Here is an 18,484-nt window from a genome sequence, read left to right on the forward strand (position 1 = left end):
CGGACCATTAATTTTTAAGAAAACAAGCATCTCCTCTTTAAGTGTGAAATGTTTACCTGAAAGCTGTCTGAAATTTTGCCAGCTATTTGATTCAACTTATTTAACATGCACTTTTTGAAAAGATACACCTACAGGACTCAAGCAGCTCTGACATCTTCTGCAGAAGTGAGCTGCACTGCCTCTGTGGGGGAGGCAGGCTGACATTAATACATCTCAGGAAGGACTGATCCTTTCAGAAGTGTCAGTGTTTCAGAGCCCTCACCTTCCTCACCACACACACGTACCAGACAACAGCATTTTCTCTTCTGTGTACTATTTGCAGACTGCAAAAAAAAAATTATGATATTACCAAAGTGACTTAGAGTAACACCCCAGATGGTTGGGGTCATTATATAAATAGAAAAACTGAGTGGGCCCTCTATCTGCATGAACTTAATGAAACCTCATGCTGCATTCACCTCAATTATTTTCACAACAGAAATAGATCAGGCCAAGTTTTGTGGAAAAATTTTTGAGGCCTGCCAAGCTTCTACTGAAAGTTACTTTTTTGTGCCTCTGAAGAATTGGTCTATGTTTTTTCTTAAAGCAACAAGTGGAAGTGCATCAAGTTGGCAGCTTTTTTAGGTTCATTCTTAATCTTTCCTTTGAGATTCTCTTTGCCCACAGAAACTTATGGACTCCTCTCTTGGGGCCTTACATTTACCTGTAAGAACTTATTTTACAGGGATTCTGCAACCTGGATGGGAGGAACACTTTTCCCTTCCTGCAGCCATTACAAGTGACAGACTAAAGAGACTGGCATCGAAGCTATGAGCTAGATGATAAGATCTTATTTACCTAATAAGTAGAAAAGTATTACAGAGACACAGAAGTTTTAAATATTTAGTATTTTCAGTGATCATTCTCAGTGTAATTTTTATATTACAAAGGCTCTTACATACCATTTTTCAACACTGATCATAACTACCATGAAGTCACTCATACTACCTAATTAGATAGAATATAATGTTTAGCTTAATGTCTAAATAGACATAGCAGGGGAGCTGAAAAAAAATAGAGAGAGATCAAATGACTGAATAAAACAACAGGAAAAAAATATACAGAATAATAGGTATTAGAACTGCTGAGGGCTTACCATAGTGTCCTGCCAACTACTCTTTCAATACAACTTTAATATAATGCACATTAATATCTTTCTACACTGACACATACTTACTTTTCTATTTACCTTAGCATTCTCTGTAGTTTCCTACCTGTTGCGTTAAGGGTTACTGTCACATACAAATAGGAGTCTGAGGGGTGGCTGAGGGGAACCCTCCCGTTGAGTCACGAGGTTCAGACAGGACCCCCTTGCTTTCTAAACTCCTTCTCAGAGAGGAGTCGAGGTGCGGCGAGGTCCAGTCTTAGTCTCAGACCTGGTCAGCGGTTTATTTTCTAAGGACTGTGTGTGTCGCCACTTATTGGTTCAGGGCTTTCGCTAAGGCGACAGCATTAACTTTTACACCCCCCAGTCTGGTCGTGTTGAAGGAACTGTCACGGCCAGAGCAGTGAAGAGTGCAGTTTATTAGAGCAACAGACACACAGATTCTTTGGATTACCGGTGATAAATTAACTGTCCGCAAAGCACATACAAATACCAAGAATATGAGTAGGAATAACACGGCCGGACACAAACATGTATATAACACGGCCGGAAGAATATGAGTAACACGGCCGGATATAACACGGCCGGAGGAATATGAGTAACACGGCCAGAGGACAAACGCGTTAAAAGAAAATAATAAAGCGACTCTATAGAGATTTCTAAGTTTCCTGGGGAGGCACTTGGTATAACCAAGTGTTCGACTCTTACCCAAAGGCGTCCCGATGTGGGGGAAGAGAGGCTCAGCCCGTCGACTGATCCCAGACATCAGAGTGGTACGCGATGGTGTCTTCCCTAACATTCTCTTTCTCTTAAACCATTTTATACTATCTTTCACCTTTCGGGTGGAGCTTGAGTGACTCTAGTCATACATACCTTTGTTTAGGATTGGTGTAAAGTTTTCTCGCTTCGCTTTTAAAGGTATAAGCTAGAAAAATTCAGTGCGCAAGCTCAGTGAGGGGTGGTCGCACCTTGGAGGCGGGTAGCTTTTGGGATGGAGGTGTGTTTTGGTATTATAATGATGTTATAATGAGCAAAGTTCACCAAAAGGACAGCATTTTGTCAAAAACGTGGCAGGCTGTTGGCCCAGGGTAGTAAATATGCAGCTTATCAGTTCCATGACACCTTTAAGTTCCCCTATTATTGCAGAGCCTGGCCGCGGCTTCTCCACACCGCTCCACCCTCTGGGCAGCGCCTCTTAAGAGTCAGCACACCAAGTTCCCCTGGCGTTACCAACATCTAAGGTTGCAGGCCTAGGGAACTCCCATGCCATGGATTCCTTACGTGTCAGCCGCATTCCACCTGGGAGGCTTCTTCAATGCTGTGCCTTACCTAAAAGTGTGAATATAAGTTCTAATTTTTAAGTCACCTCAGCCATTATCCCACACTAGCTAATTCAAAGATCAATGATGACCTTCTGCATTTACACAAATATTAATTGAATAATTTTGAAGTTGACCAAAACATCTGCATTTCATAAAATCGGAGCAGATTCAAAGCTGGGTGGTTTTTTTCCATCAAGGAGATTTTATTTTTTTTTCTTTTTCTAAACTGTCAGTAGAAATCCAGGTGTGGTAAACTACGAAAAACTAGAAAACACTTCTGATTTATATTTTCAGATTATATGCATGTGTTAGTAGCAACAGTGTAGCTAAAAGTGATTGAAAAGACGTGGTGCTTAGGGACGTGATTTAGGGACCTTATCACTCTCTACAGCTACCTGAAAGGAGGTTGTAGAGCGGTGGGGGTCGGTCTCTTCTCCCAGGTAACAAGTGATAGGACGAGAGGAAATGGCCTCAAGTTGCACCAGGGGAGGTTTAGACTGGATATTAGGAAATCTTACTTCACTGAAAGGGTTATCAAGCATTGGAACAGGCTGCCCAGGGAAGTGGTTGAGTCGCCATCCCTGGAGGTATATAAAAGACGTTTGGATGAGATGCTTAGGGACATGGCTTAGTGGTGGAGTTGGCAGTGTTAGTTTTACGGTTGGGCTCAGTGATCTTAAAGGTCTTTTCCAACCTAAATGATTCTATGATTCTGTGAAAATGTCTCTGTATCTTTTAAAGGCTGACTGTTACTAAACAGGTCCAGCTAGCTTTCTGTTAATATTTCAGAATATTATTTTCTAGGGAGATACATTTTTCACAACAACTTTAGCAAAAAGGATGGATGGTGCTTACTGATTGAGGGGTCAAGTTTTATACAGCTTGTGAATGGCTGTAAATCAGGACAAGAGAAAATTTGGACCAGTGTGTACGCTGTGGCAGACAACATGCTGTTGCTACTGTCCCAGAAGCTTTTGAAAAAACCTGTGTAAATAGTCCCATGCTTCTAATAACGTATCAAATATGAGTTGTTGCATCCATATTCCTGAAGACCAGTTGACTCCCTTGCTCTTTGTGTTCCTGCACACCCTGCTCTAGTGCAACATTAGCCTGTGACTGTATCTCCTGTTGCTACATTTTTTGAGCAATAGATGTCACAGCTAAAATTCTGTAGGTCTATCACTTAAACTAGAAACAAAGCCTGGCCATGACAAGACCAGCTGCTTTTGAAGATGACTTCCTTTAGTCAGCAACTTGTTGCATCTGTTTCGATTTGCTTGTTAAAAAGAGAATACCAGCCTCATATATACTGGGCTAAGAATGTTTTTGTTCTGGAAGCCATCCCAGTGCTTACTGCAATACATCACCCAGCTGGATATAGCTTTTTATACCTACTGTCAATTTGGATGAGAATTGAGCAATTCTTAGATTTCCTATTTCCCTATTGTTTTCTGGGCTATTGAGTTTTTAATGATTGATAGCTCTATTTCAGAATTTTTCTGGGTCTTTCCTCACACTTCTTTTTTTATGTTTTCTAGGTACGCATTCTTTCCATCATCTTAAAGGACTTTTTTTTTTTTTCAATTACTGCTAAACTAATTCCCCTTATACTCTGATGTAACAAAATGAGTCAGCTAGGAATATTAATTTTGACAAGTAATATTTTTTCCATCATGCTAAATATAATATAAAACCTTAAATGTATGTTTAGATATTGTGCAAAATCCTTAGACTGCTGTCATAGGAGTGAATATAGCTTGAATTGTGAATGCTAACAGGTGGCAGATAACTCTGTGTGTGTGTGTGTGTGGTGTGGGGGAGGGCAGATGTCCAAACCTGAGCATCTCAGCTCTCAAGCAGAAGCCTGCTGCTTGCTAGCTGCAAACAGTATGGGTTTGTTGTTTTGACAGTGACTGGTTTAAACACAAGCGGTACCTGAATCCTGGATCCTTCACTTAATAAACAGACATGAGACAGAAGCACCAAATAGGGGCTGATCAGGCATTGTGCTTCTGCACCTAGACTTTTGGTTGGAAAACTGAGGCCCTGAAAAGAAAAGGAGTCCAAAAAGTAGAACTGATCCCAAAAAGAAGAACGTACAGACTCTGGCTGGAGGGAAGATCCTGGAAGAGGAGGAAGATCCTGGAGACATGAGAGCTGTGTGGAGATGAATGCTGGGAGATACAAACCCCAGTATCCAGATCCATTATGGGTTGATTTCTCAATCTGTACTGAAATTCATGAGTTTGCACCTCAAAAAAAGTCACATTGAAGATGATCACACTGATATGTTCTTAAAGTACTCGTTTTTTAAAAAAAATAAAGAAAAAGACTCATTGGCTTTCACTTCTGTCACTGCTAGAAAACAAATTTGGGTCTGTAAGAAATGAAGCATGATTGCCGTATGATGGCTACTCATTATCCTGCAGGATATGATACAGTGATGTCAGCACAATGAATAGACTGAGCTGTTTCACAAAGTTTACAGTTGACAGTGTTGCTCCATTGACTAACATAATATTTGATTTATTAGTGCTCTTGTCAGTCATAAAAAGCGCATGTGAGAGACTGAAAGAGTTAATGTCTCAAACATTGTGGCGAGGCGAGGTGCGATTTGCATGGCAAGGGCAGGTCACAAGCACGGGGTGGGGGAGAACGAGAACGGGACGTGGAGACCGCGTGGGAGGATGCGCGGTTCCGGTTCCAACGGACCTTACCATGTATGGCCAGAGGTCACGCAGCCCCTTTACCTGAGGAAGGGGCCTGTGACCACCCGAGAGACCCCTCGCGACCACCCCCCTCCCCCAGCACCTGCGCAGAAGATTGGGAACTTTCTAGAACAAGAACCATGTCAGTCCTGAAGGGGCGTACCTGGAGGCGGGGATTAGCCTATAAAAGACATGCCCTCCAGGGAACCACGCGTGCACCCACCACTGGAGGATTGCCACGTCTGTCATTGTCATCGCAGGATCCAAGGGTGGTGATACCTCTCCTTTCTCTATCCTTCTCTCTTCTCCTTTCCTTTTCTTGCTTCTCTCTTCCTCTACTCTTCCACTATATGTAAGTTTGGGATAAATTGTGACAGGTTGCCTGGAAAATAGCTCCATTGCCAAATTGCCTCTGTTCGTTCATTGGGCTTACCAGTTCGTTAAGTTTGTCCGTTTGTTGAATTCGCCAGTTAATAAAGGTGCTGGCCAGCCTGTTCCTCTGAGTCATTGTTGTGACTCTACAGGCCCCATGGCTCTGCCAAGCAGAGATTGGCCTCGGTACACAAACCATCAGGGAATCAAAAAAATTCACCCATCTCGCAACACACCGAGTGGGACAAGACAGTGCACAAAAAAAAATTTAAAGATAAGAATAAATGTCTGAAAATCTTTGCAAGAGCATCCTTCATTATTACAGAATCACAGAATCGTAGAATGATTTGGGTCTTTAAAGATTATCTAGTCCAACCCCCCCTGCCATGGGTAGGGACATCTTTCACTAGATCAGGTTGCTCAAAGCCCCGTCCAACCTGACCTTGAATGTTTCCAGGGATGGGGCGTCCATTACTTCTCTGGGCAACCTGTTCCAGTGTCTCACCACCCTCATCATAAAAAATTTCTTCCTTATTTCCAATCTAAACCTACTCTCTTTCAGTTTAAAACTGTTGCCCCTTGTCCTGTCACTACAGGCTCTGGTAAAAAGTCTTTCTCCATCTTTCTTATAAGCCCCCTTTAGATATTGAAAGGCCACAGTAAAGTGTACCTGGAGACTTCTCTTCTCCAGCCTGAACATCCCCAACTCTCTCAGCCAGTCCTTATAGGGGAGGTGCTCCAGTCCCCTGATCATGTCCATGGCTCTCCTTTGAACACACTTGAGCAGGTCCGTGTCTTTCTTTTGCTGGGGGTCCCAGAGCCGAACGCAGTACTCCAGGCAGGTTCTCACGAGAGCAGAGTGTAGTGGCAGAATCACCTCCCTCAACCTGCTGGCCACGCTTCTTTTTATGCAGCCCAGGATATGGTTGGCTTTCTGGGCCGCAAGCACACATTGGTGGCTCATGTCCAATTTTTCATCCATCAGTATCTCCAAGTCCTTCTCCACAGGGCTGCTCTCAATCCCTTCATACCCCAGCCTGTATTGGTACTGGGGATTACCGCAACCCAGGTGAGCACCTTGCACTTGGCCTTGTTGAACTCTGTGAGATTCACAAGGGTCCACTCCTCAAGCCTGTTAACGTCCCTCTGGATGGCGTCCCTTCCCACTAATGTATCAACTGCACCACCCAGCTTGGTGTCATCTGCAACTTGCCGAGGGCGCACTCAATCCCACTGTCTATGTCGTTAACGAAGACATTAAATAGTACTGGTCCCAGTATGGACCCTTGAGTGACACCACTCATTATTGGTTTCCACTTGGACATTGAGCTATTGACTGTAACTCTTTGGACACACCCATCCAGTCAATTCCTTATCCATCTAACAGTCCATCCATCAAACCCATATCTCTCAAATTTTAGGGGCAAGAGTGTTGTGGGGGATTGTGTCAAAGGCCTTACAGAAGTCCAGATAGATGACATCTGTAATACTTCCCTTGTCCACTGATGCAGTCAATCCATCGTAGAAGGCCACTAGGTTGGTCAGGCAAGATTTGCCCTTGGTGAAGCCATGTTGGCTGTCTCGAATCACCTCTCTGATTTCCATATGTTTCCATAAGTCTTTCAGGAGGATCTGTTCCATGATCTTACTGGGCATGGAGGTGAGGTTGACTGATCAGTAGTTCCCAGAGTCCATTCTAGCTTTTTAAAGATGGGTGTGATATTTCCTATTTTTTCCAGTCACTGGCGACGTTGCCCAACTGCCATGACTTTTCAAATAAGATGGAGAGTGGCTTGAGAACTACACCAGCCAATTCCCTCAAGACCCTGGGATGCATCTTATTGGATCCCCAGGTGGTCTCAAACCTGATCTTCTCCTATGATGGGAGGGACTTCATTCCCCCAGCCCCTGCCCTGAGGTTCAGGGTCTTGAAAGATGTCAGAAGAGAGATTACCTTTGAAAATTGAGGCAAAAAAATTGTTGAGTACCTCTGCCTTCTCCATGCTGGTTGTCACCAGCTCTCCCATCTTATTTACTAAGGGGAGTCCATTTTCTTTAACCTTCCTTTTCTGGCCAACCTACCTATAAAACCCGTATTATTCTTTGCATCCTTTCCCAAATTCAGCTCCTACTGTGCCTTAGCTTTCCTGACGCCATCCCTACACATCTGGGCAGCGTCCCTATATTCTTTCCAGGATATGCATCCCTGGTTCCATTGCCTGTGCGTTTCCTTCTTACACTTTAGTTTGACCAGGAAGTCCTTACTAAGCTGGTCTCCTGCCTTCCTTGCCTGATTTCTTACACAAGGGAATCAAAAGATCTTGCGGTCCAAGAATAATGTCCTTAAAGAGCTCACAGCTCCTCACTCCTTCACACTCCTCAGGAAAGGAAAACCATTTCCTTTATCTTCCTATGTCAGATCCTTGGCAAGGGACTGGCTCACTAAAATTGTCGTATATCCACCTGGATTGCAGACTAAAGGGCACTAGCCAGGAGCTTCATGATTCTGTTTCCAACAAGATGAGCAGGAAGCTAGGTAAAACTACTGAGATCGAAAGATCTCCAGAAACTTGAATAGATCCATCTTGCACAATATATTTTGGGCAAGATAACACAATTCCTGGATTTATTTTTATCATGTTTTCCAGAAACCACAGTAAACTGGGCATTTTTGAAAAGGAGGGATGACACCAACAATAAAAGTCAGTGTCAGTCAGGTGGTCTTTTGTGTTCTGTGACAGCTAATATCACTTTCTGATCCTTTTTTCAGATCAAAAATAGTGCAAGCGTGATTCATCTAGGAAGGAGAGTTCCTTAAAAAGAAAGAAAATGCATATCAAATTTTACAATTTGAACACTCCTGATGGGAATAGCTCTTAAAACTAAGAATTGAGAATCCTTTACTTGTAAATAAGAATGAGTTTTGGGCTGCAATTTTTACATTTTCAGAAATTCTTTTTACACATAGTAGTTAAACATTTTATAACAGGGGAAATATTTTTTAAAGATTTTTCCATTTTTTTCTCTGTACATTTGAAAGCATTTGAATATAATTGTCTTCATTGTATCAGTTGCTAGAGTATGACTTAAGGTTTTTTTGAGATCTTTCCAATGACCTCACATGAAGCCTCTAGTCTATCCGTTTTATGCTCACTGAAAAGGTCCTGTAAATATCAGCTGTTAAGTAGGAGATCCTTTATAACATATTTAAGGATTTAAAATACCAATAGGGCAGACTACTTAAAAGGTGGTCTATCAGAAACAGGATTATAAAGAAAATAGTCCATTAAAAATTCAAATTGACAATGTTCCTTTAATCTTACAAGTTTAGCCTTGAGATAACTCATTCAATTGAGTCTTTTAGACACTGTATATAAATACTTGCTTTTGATATCCAAAAGGAATTTCTTTTGTGTCCCCTGAGGCTTTAGAAAAACAAGTAGATGAGTTGCATTTAAATAGATGAATCCTGTGTTTTGTTCCAGACTTCTTTCACTAGCTCTAAAATGATTTTTCTGGCTTCACAGCTTTCTAGTTAGCACTAAAATTTATAAAATATGATTAGCAACTCTGATCAAAATAAGCAGCTATATTAAAATAGATTAGGCAATATCATTTGTCCACCGTATCTTGTGAGCTATATCTTTCCCCAAACTTGGCTTTTAAGTTAGAGGCTGAACCTAAAAAGCTCTGAGTGCTTTGTAGCACTGCACGCTTCAAGGGTGAATTCTTGTTGTTCACACATAAGTGTATTTAAGGAGACATATAAATTCCCTAGTGACTTTCTGGTTTGTTGATGCCTCTCAGGCTGCAGTCTGGTTGCAATCACACAGTGGAGAATTTCTTGCATAGTAGAACTCTGACAAATACAGGTTTTGGTAGACACATTTGCATAAGTCCAGGATCTGGGGACAGAATGGGTGTTTGCAGCTTCTTGATACTAGGATATGCCTTTTTTTTCAGTCACAGGGTCTGATCAACTCCTTTTGAAAACAAAAAGACCCTACTAATATTAACAGAAGCAATACATAAGGTCCTAAACACGTCCAATCTCACCAGCTTCTGTGCTTGGAAGTTAATAATAATGACAGCATAGTAATAACATTTCTTAGGAAATGCTACATATAGAGGAAAAAAGGCTATCTGAAAGTATAATGCATATGACGTTTTCTATTATGAATACTCACGCTTTTGCCTACATTTGTGTATTTCACCTTTAAAAAATCCTCTCATCTCTGTGATTCTCAGTGCATCTGAGGCCATCATTTTCAAATGTAAATATTATGCTCATTGAATATAAAATAAGTATCAAAAGTATGAATTCCCTTTTGTTCATGCTAGAAAAAAGTGTAATTAAGTGTACATTTAAGTGTAATTAAAAAAATCTTTAAAAAGAACAGCATTTCCTTGGTCATAAAATATATTTATGAAACTTTGTGATTACACTTGAAAGGCAAATATTTATATATGGAGTTATTTCTGACTATATATAATTCAGTTTGGATTTCTTTTCCTAGAGCAAGTCTGTCTTGACCTTTTTATTTAATCCTTAGGAAGAAGGTGCTTTCAGATGAGACACTATTCAGGAATAAGTACTATACTTTGAATTCGTGCCTGGATTTATTTATTTATTTATTTATTTATTTATTTATTAAAGTTTGTACATCTTTCCTTTTTGTTTAGAACACAGAACATTAAGAAATAAATTGATAATATTTTTTATTTTATCTCCATTGAGTGCTGTGAGATGATTAAGGAATCTACATACAATATAACTTTTTTGTACAATTTGCTTCCCAAAACCTGAACTAGGTTTGCAAGAGTTTGGAGATAAAATTCAACCTCACCAAATACCTTGCAGGGAGTAGTTGTTATAGTCATTCACGGATATTTTAGCTGGCTACCAGGTCTGGTAAAATTTCTTTAAATGTCGCAGTGCAGGGGTGTACTGAAAACTGCATATAGTAGCTGTCAGCTCTCTCTGGTTCATGTCAGGTAGAACAGAAGTATCAATTGAAAACAAGCTTTTCTCATCTTAACATAACATCTTAACGTGTTAGAGAGAGTGCTCTTTCAACAGAAGAAACATAAGAAGACTTTGGACTGCCTGCATAAGGCTTTTAACCTGTTTGCTTTCTCTTAGCCTGCTTGCAAGCTAAAACTTAAGAAGATGATGTAAAAGTCCTGATCAAAGTTCCTTGTCTTCCCTGGAGGAGATGTGGGATTTCACATAACCACACCCTACAGCTTTGATGGAGGGAGGATCTTACATAGGCTGTTAACACATAGGTTAATTTTACCTCCACTGAGCAACAGGGTGGATGAAATAGCTTAAAAGTTATTTTTCCCCTTAAGCTGGTGACAAAGGAATCATGCTGGCATGAAAAAGGAACCAGAAAGGGAAGGCAAACAACCTGGAGTGATGAGAGAGGAATGGCATGAAGGGAATTAGCAGTGAGAAGTAACACCATTTGATTTGATGCTTCCAAAAAAACTCGGAGAAAAATGAAACGGAGCATGAAAATAAATGTGCAAAATAAGAATAAAAAAGCGTAGTTAGGCGTAAGTTTGTGTCACTGAAAGAATGCAAAATTTGTAAGAATAAAGCCTGTTTGTGAATCTGATTGCCATCTCCACAGCTAGCATAGGATATTGCAGTGGATAGAGTCCTGTTCTATGTCCTACTCTAAAACACAGACTAGTGTAACAAACATGGCTACTATATATGTAATGGTCCTAGAATACAGACACTAGCTAATGATCTGCTAGTGGGACATAGAGACCTGAAGTGGATTCTTTCACTAACCAACCATTTTAATTTCTGTATCTAGTTACTAATTTCAATTGAAACTGAAGAATAACTGTACTAAAGTTTTTCTCCTTGTTTCCCTAGTAATAAGGAAATTTTCAATCTTTATGAAATATCCTGCCTGTTAGTTGTCACAGTACACTTATTTGGAACTAAAATTACTTCGAGTTATGTATTTAGGTGTTCAACATACCCAAGTCTCCAACTGGAGTCTGAAATGACATGATTTAATTTAATTATTTGCATGCACTGAGTAATTCAGGTTGGAAGGGGCCTCAGGACATCTCTTGTCCAATTTCCTGCTCAAAGCAAGCTCAGCTGTGGGGTCACACAAGGTTGCTCAGGGCTTTTATCCAGTTGGGTCTCTATCTCCAAGCATGGAGACTGCACAGCCTCTCTGGTCAGTCTGCTTCATTGCCTGGCTCTCTTCAGAGTGAAAGGCTTCTCCTTACATCAAGTTTGAACACGTCCTTTTTCAATTTATGACAACTGTGTACTTGAATAAAGACCCTGTCTACATCTCACTCTAAAAGGCAACCATGTTTCCAGTGCCTGTCTGCATTCACTGTTAGATTCAAAAATATATACTCAGAGCATGAGACACTGAGAGCAACCTACTTCATGAAGGGTTTGAGAGAGCAAAACAGCTCATGGATATTTCTCTTTTTTGGTCATTTTAATTTTATACTGATAAGAACACTACCTGAATATTAAACATTGGCTGTTTCAAATAACAACTTTAAATTCCACAGGGCAATATTATATTTTCTTTTTGCACATCTTTCTGTGTGTCTGTCCTTCTCTGCCCTACAATGATCAGCCTGTTTAATGGCAAGGCATAATGACACCTGTGCTAGTTCTCTGCTTTTGCCACCATCCAAAGAGAGGGAATTCAGAGTCAAGATTGTAACTCAGGTCAGACACTGTGGAGATACAGGATAATAAAGGGCAGTGGTTTGTGGTCTCATATACTCACCTGGGAGTTTGCAGGAATACTTTGCTTCCCAGTGTAGTGTTCTATCACGGTGGCATTTTCAATCCCATATGTGAAGTTAAACGTTAGTTGTCTTTAGCTCTGTTGTCCTGTTTGACACACTTAGAGGTAATGTCACCAATTCAACTACTTGGCCTTTGGGTACATAATCAACTGCAGTTCTAAGAAGGATTGAAGATATGGGATACATTCCTGTCTGTCCAGAGCTCTGAAAAAAACCAGTATCATGGAGAAGATCTTGAAGAAGTAAGTGAAGTCAAGAGCCTAGGAATACACTTTTAAAAGCAGATTCCATCTTATCTCACTGACCAAGCCCAAAATATATTTAAAAGGTGGGTTTAACTCTTCTGTTAGTACATGATTTGTATGGGTAGGACTTACTTTTTTGAAATATAAATCTGCTTTGTAATTATAGTATCGTCTCTTTACATCACTTCACTTTCGGCATGCTCAGAGTGAAAATAGATAAAATGCCCTCAATTGTTACATCTATACCCATTTTAAGATCTAATTCCACTTAAACCTGTGTAAAAGCACCTTACTGTAAAGAAAAACCTAATTTATTCCTTCAAAGGTTGAAACACAAAAATATATTGCTTTTGCATTATTTAACTTATAGTATCACAGTTTAAAATAAGGAGAATTCAAAAATAACCTCTCTTTTATAAAATCATGAAGCATTGCTATTGGGTTTTTTTTCCTCCTATGAACTATGCACTTCTTATTAATTTGTGAGCAACAATCTATAATAAATGAAAATCTGAAAATCTCTGGTTACATGTCACATATATTTCCAGAAAAAAAAAAAAATTGTTTATTGATGCTGTATAACATGGGCATATGTAATGACAAGTACTATAAATACAAATAGTAAAATGTTAATAAAGTTATTTAGCATGTTGGTACATAATGATTACACAGTGAAGACTTTCCTTACCTCCTTTAGAACAAAGGTACTACAATTAAGGTAATAAGAAGAAATAATAATATTAAAAAAGCTAAAATTGTTTGATAACTGTATCATCAAACAAGTTATCTCAGATTTGAGAGGTTTTTGTTTTGTGACATTAATGGACTTAAATTGTACTGGAAAAAAACTCAGAATTAAGTTTTTAAGAACTCATGCCAAAAGTATATTCCTCACTTATTCATTCCCTTGCCCTTTTTCTACAACTGTTGACACTTGTCCACTGTTAAGATTAAAACACAAGAAACAAAGCCTAACAATATAAAATAATCGATAAATACAATGGATGCACTCTCAGAAGAATTCTGTTTCCAATATTGAAAAGAATACATTTTGTACATGTAACAACTGTAAAAAACTAGAATTGGTCTCTACAAGTATAAATCCCTATATAACATTTCTTAATGAGAATTTCCAAGTCCATAAACTGAGAGTTGCTAAGGTATTTCGACTCCTTGAGTAGTTCAGAATGCTCATTCGATAATAAAATCCTGTTCAGGGTGGGGATGTTCTTTTAAATGTACACTCTCAAAACTGAGCCATGGTATACAACTGGAATATCTTTCTAGGAATGAAAACTCCTGACAATCTCCTCAGTCAGATTCTGAGACTTTTGCCCAAGCAGACTAATGCTTTCTCTGCAATTCTCTTCAGTGAGACTCTTTGGTAAGTTGACTACTACATAACAGAAGTAGTCCACTTCAGTTTGGCCCAGTTTTACTAATATTTAATGGACAACATTTAAATGTATGTCATTTCAGTCTTTTCAGTAATGCATGTGCTTCCTTCCTCTTGAAGGATGTGCAAAGTGCTTTGCTTAATGAGGATTTATAATAACCCTTTTGGACTATTGGTCTATGTCTTAGTGTTCCACAGAATCTTCCTTATTACCAAAGTTGTTTCATTCTAGAATTGGTGTTGTAAATCCACATGAGGAATGAATAGTCATTTCTGAAAAATAGCTGCTGTGTATTAGCATCTATTGTTTCAAACAAAATTAGAGGGGGATCTGAAGCCAATGGATATCTTTGTATAGCATCTGCGCATTTTTGTTTGAGATCTGACAACTAACTAGCTACCTAATAGAACCCAATACTATTCTGTAGTCAGTAACTGTTGAAAAAGAGCCATTATGTTCTACCATGTGAGAAATTTGTGTACTTAAGGACAGTTTCCAAGGCAGCTTTCACACAAAAGTCATTAGCCAGCAAGTCCCCAACCATGGATTTCCATGATAGAATGTAGCAGTTCTGAAGAAGCTGTTATGGTCTATTGGGCCAATAATTTGCATTTTAAGTAGGGTCTAAATATGTATTTCTCTGACAGATTGGAGCTGTTATGGCTTACTGGGTCAATAATGTATTTTGTAAATACTCCCTAAATAGGCATTTACATAATTTGTATATTTAAAAGTCTGTAATTGAGTATCTACACAACAGACCATAATGACTCCTTTAGAACTAGTATGATCTATTTTCATGTTGCTTAAAAAAAAGGTAAAAAAAGAGTAAATTATAATATTAATGAATGCTATAGATATGAAAAATTGAATTCACTTGAAAGGAGTGCTTTTCAAGTTCCTTTTTTGCTATGTTCTCTTTGATTTACTGCACTGTAATAGCACAATATGTTAATTAACCCTCATTCTCTGTTTATATTGGATGGAAAACACATTGTTTGGTAGGTCAAAGGCCAAAGCAACACTTGAAGAAAATCCTTTTGCCCAACAGACCCATTTTAGTTATTACTATGGTTACCTTTCAGATTCATTATTAAATACTTAACCAAAAGTACTCTTTAAAATAGTTCCAGGAGTAACTAGCAGGGCAGTTATGCCTGAATAGATCTCATCTAACTTTTACTTTATTGAGAATTTGGCTTCTAATCCATGTTATTATCTAAAATACCTCTATAGTCAGAAGAATGAGTTACAGGCATCCTAGAAGGTAGTTCACACTATCTGTTTTAGTCTGCCCCTTTAAAGAGAATGAATCATTCTCAGGACATATACATAGCTTGCTCTCTCATTGACTGGAGAAGGAACCCAACTGGTACCTTAGAATAGAGACCTACTCTTTAGCTGGCTACAGTTGGATGAGATTAATCCTGTCCTTACAGAAACCCATTGAGCGAATCTATGTCCTGGTCTTTTATGCTTTAGCTCAAGAAGCAAACATGTAGCAACTGGCCAGAGAATTTCAAGATTTCTTCATATACTATTGCTTGCAAAATCTTTATGGCCATATTGCACGTACCATGAAAACTCTGAGGTACTACTTCCTTTCTACATAATCAAAATCCTTATATGTAATGTTATTTGCCTTATTTTCTGCAACATCTTTAAAATATTTTTACTGCTTAGTTTGGTTGCATACAAGAAAAAAGTATGTATTTAACACTGAATTCCATTCAAAGATTGAAACAGTCTCAAAAGTAATTGTTATTTCAAATTGTCACATTCTCTCTTCAAGCATTTGTAAACTGTTCAGTAAGAACACTCAAGATGTGAGCTGTTGTAGGTTAGTGACAAGTGTCATGTGGGCTTTTTGGATTTAATAATTTCTGCAACAAAAAGAGTTTCAATTCAAATTCGACTGAAGTGTAAAATTCAAAATTAACAGTCTTTGTAAGTCAGCTAGCAGTTCAGCATTAGATTTTTAGCTGGTGTATGAGCAATGCAGCTTCAAAATAAGTATTCATGGTATTAATAATGCCCATGAAAGATAAACTCATTCTCCATGAAGAAGGTCAGCACAGGCTCTAATTAAGCCTTCAATATGAGATTAAGCAAATCTTAAATAAAATATAAATCTTGGTTTGGGTTTCTGTACAGAGGAGAACTTCACCTTCAAAACTGGGTAGAAAATGAACCCATAAAGGAATGTGGTTGAATCTAGGTTGTTTAAAATTACCAGTGAATATTTGTGTAATGAGTTTTTTTCCATGTTTTTTATCCAGAGTCACTTTCTCCATATCACTGAAACACATTGGGACAAACTCTTCCCATCTCTGATTCCTGTGTTTCAGTGAGTAAAAAGGATGAATGCATTTCAGTCATTTCTACTGTGCAGAATGGAAAAGTAATTACAGGTTCATATTCCTGTATTTGTTGTCCATTTTATGCATGAAAATCATTATATCATTAAACTACTGTCAATTAACAATCACAATTATGCAATGAAAAATTGCATTAGGACATGCCTGTGCCATTGAAGAAACAAAGTTCAGAGCAGTATTTTCTAGATTTTAGCTAATTTTGTTCCTATATTGGCAGAAGGGAACGAGACCATGTTTCACACAACTGTCCAATTAGAATTTCCCTAGAGTGATAATCAGTAATGAAATAAAAAGGGAGGTTAATGTTGAGCTTGGCAGAACTGTCATTGATAGTAGTAAATATGGGCAGCTCTATCAGTCTTGAGGAGAGATGTGATTTTTGGTTCCTTCAGATTTTCTGTAGGTATGTGCACTGACGTGTCTATGTGCTATAATTTCCATTGACTATCTTAAATGGCATACTTATATGCTTGACAAGCTTGAGAGATAAAGTTTAAACTCAGATTAACAAATAGTGATGTTGAGGGTATGCTAAATAAGAGATAGCTGATTGCAAATTGATCCAGTTAGAGAAGGTGCATCTGCAGATAATGCAAAAATGCATGATTCCATACTGCTTATAGAGTTTCCCACTATACCAGCTGACCTGTGATGAAGCACTACTTCTTCTGTTCAGCCTGGCCAAACGGTAGAACTGTATGGAATGTTTTGCATGTTAAATGAAGAAGTTGGGTGTCAAATAAAAGAAAATAAAAGGAATTCTGACATACTGTCATTTTTGCTTTGATTAAATATTTTTTAGTTTCTTTTTCAGAAATGTGAAGGGTCTCTCAGCAATCTGTCTTTTAAGGGACAGATTTATTCAATTCTTCACTTGTGCAAATGGAAGTTTTAAGCAGTGTGCACATTTCTATATCCTAGCCATCAGACTCTGTTTTATCTCTCACACTTTCTTTTACTGAAGCAATCTTCTCTAGATGTCTCTAGAATCTGATCTGAAGTATTGCACTACGGATAAATTGCCATTTTTGTTGCTTTTTCTCCCACCTTCTACCAACTACCACTTTCAGTGATTGCAGTTTTTTTCCATGTTGGGGTAGCTGGATCTTCTGTTATGACATTAAATGTTATAATAATGATAAAAACATCTTACTCCTTCCATCAAGTGAATCTCCTTCTCTCCACTGAAACTGACTTGTTTAAAATACACAGATCAAAGAGATACATCTGAATTAAGAAAACATTTGGAAACTTGGCAAAGTCTGTGCAAATCTGGAATATGGAAGGACTAATACTTGTTTTATATCAAAATTTTAAAAAGTTAATCTCATGTCACCAGAATGCCAGCAAGAGATGCAGCCAAATTATGGGGTAAACTTCATCTCAAGGGGTAAAAATTTTATGTATAAATCCTCTTCTGGTTAAAATACTCCATAGAACATCCCTCTGTAGCTTTTTTGAGTAGCAGTCCTGATCCTACCAAAGGCAATGGGTAAAACGCACACTGACTTCAAAGAGATCTGCCTGGAAGTTTGCCTGCTTTATTTTGCAGCATTGCTGCTATTTCTCTTACAGTAAAGCACCCCTCTCTTTTAAAAGAGAAAGAGAAAGAAAAGAAATAAACTGGTCTTAGGTTTTTTTAGAATAATGGTATCGTATGGCCAAAAAGTACTTGCAGAAGTTTTGTTACTTTTTATGTACGATCTGTATTTGTATGGGTGAAATTCTTTAGAGAATAGAACATGAAAAGACAAGTGATATTACTAAATATACATATATTCATGCTATCAATACAAAGAAAAGTAATCAAAACTCCAGGGCTAGTATGCTGCCTAAAATATCTAAAGGAGAGGAATAATTCTGTTAACTCCTTTCTTTAACAAAAAGATTCCTTTGGCACCTCTCACATGTGAGTAAAACTTCTCTCAGCTCTGTAGTCCCCATAGTCACACACAGCTTTCCCAGACATTCCTATGCTATTGTTCAGCACCTGACACTGTAAAATAATTTATATTAAATGATAGACTGCATAATCAAAATCTTTCCAACACATATATCCTTGGGGCTTTTTGGAGATGTGCTTAAGGTAGGAAAACAACCATTACTTGCAG

This window comes from Mycteria americana, chromosome 2 (assembly GCF_035582795.1).
Source record: "Mycteria americana isolate JAX WOST 10 ecotype Jacksonville Zoo and Gardens chromosome 2, USCA_MyAme_1.0, whole genome shotgun sequence".
In the NCBI taxonomy this organism is placed as follows: Eukaryota; Metazoa; Chordata; class Aves; order Ciconiiformes; family Ciconiidae; genus Mycteria; species Mycteria americana.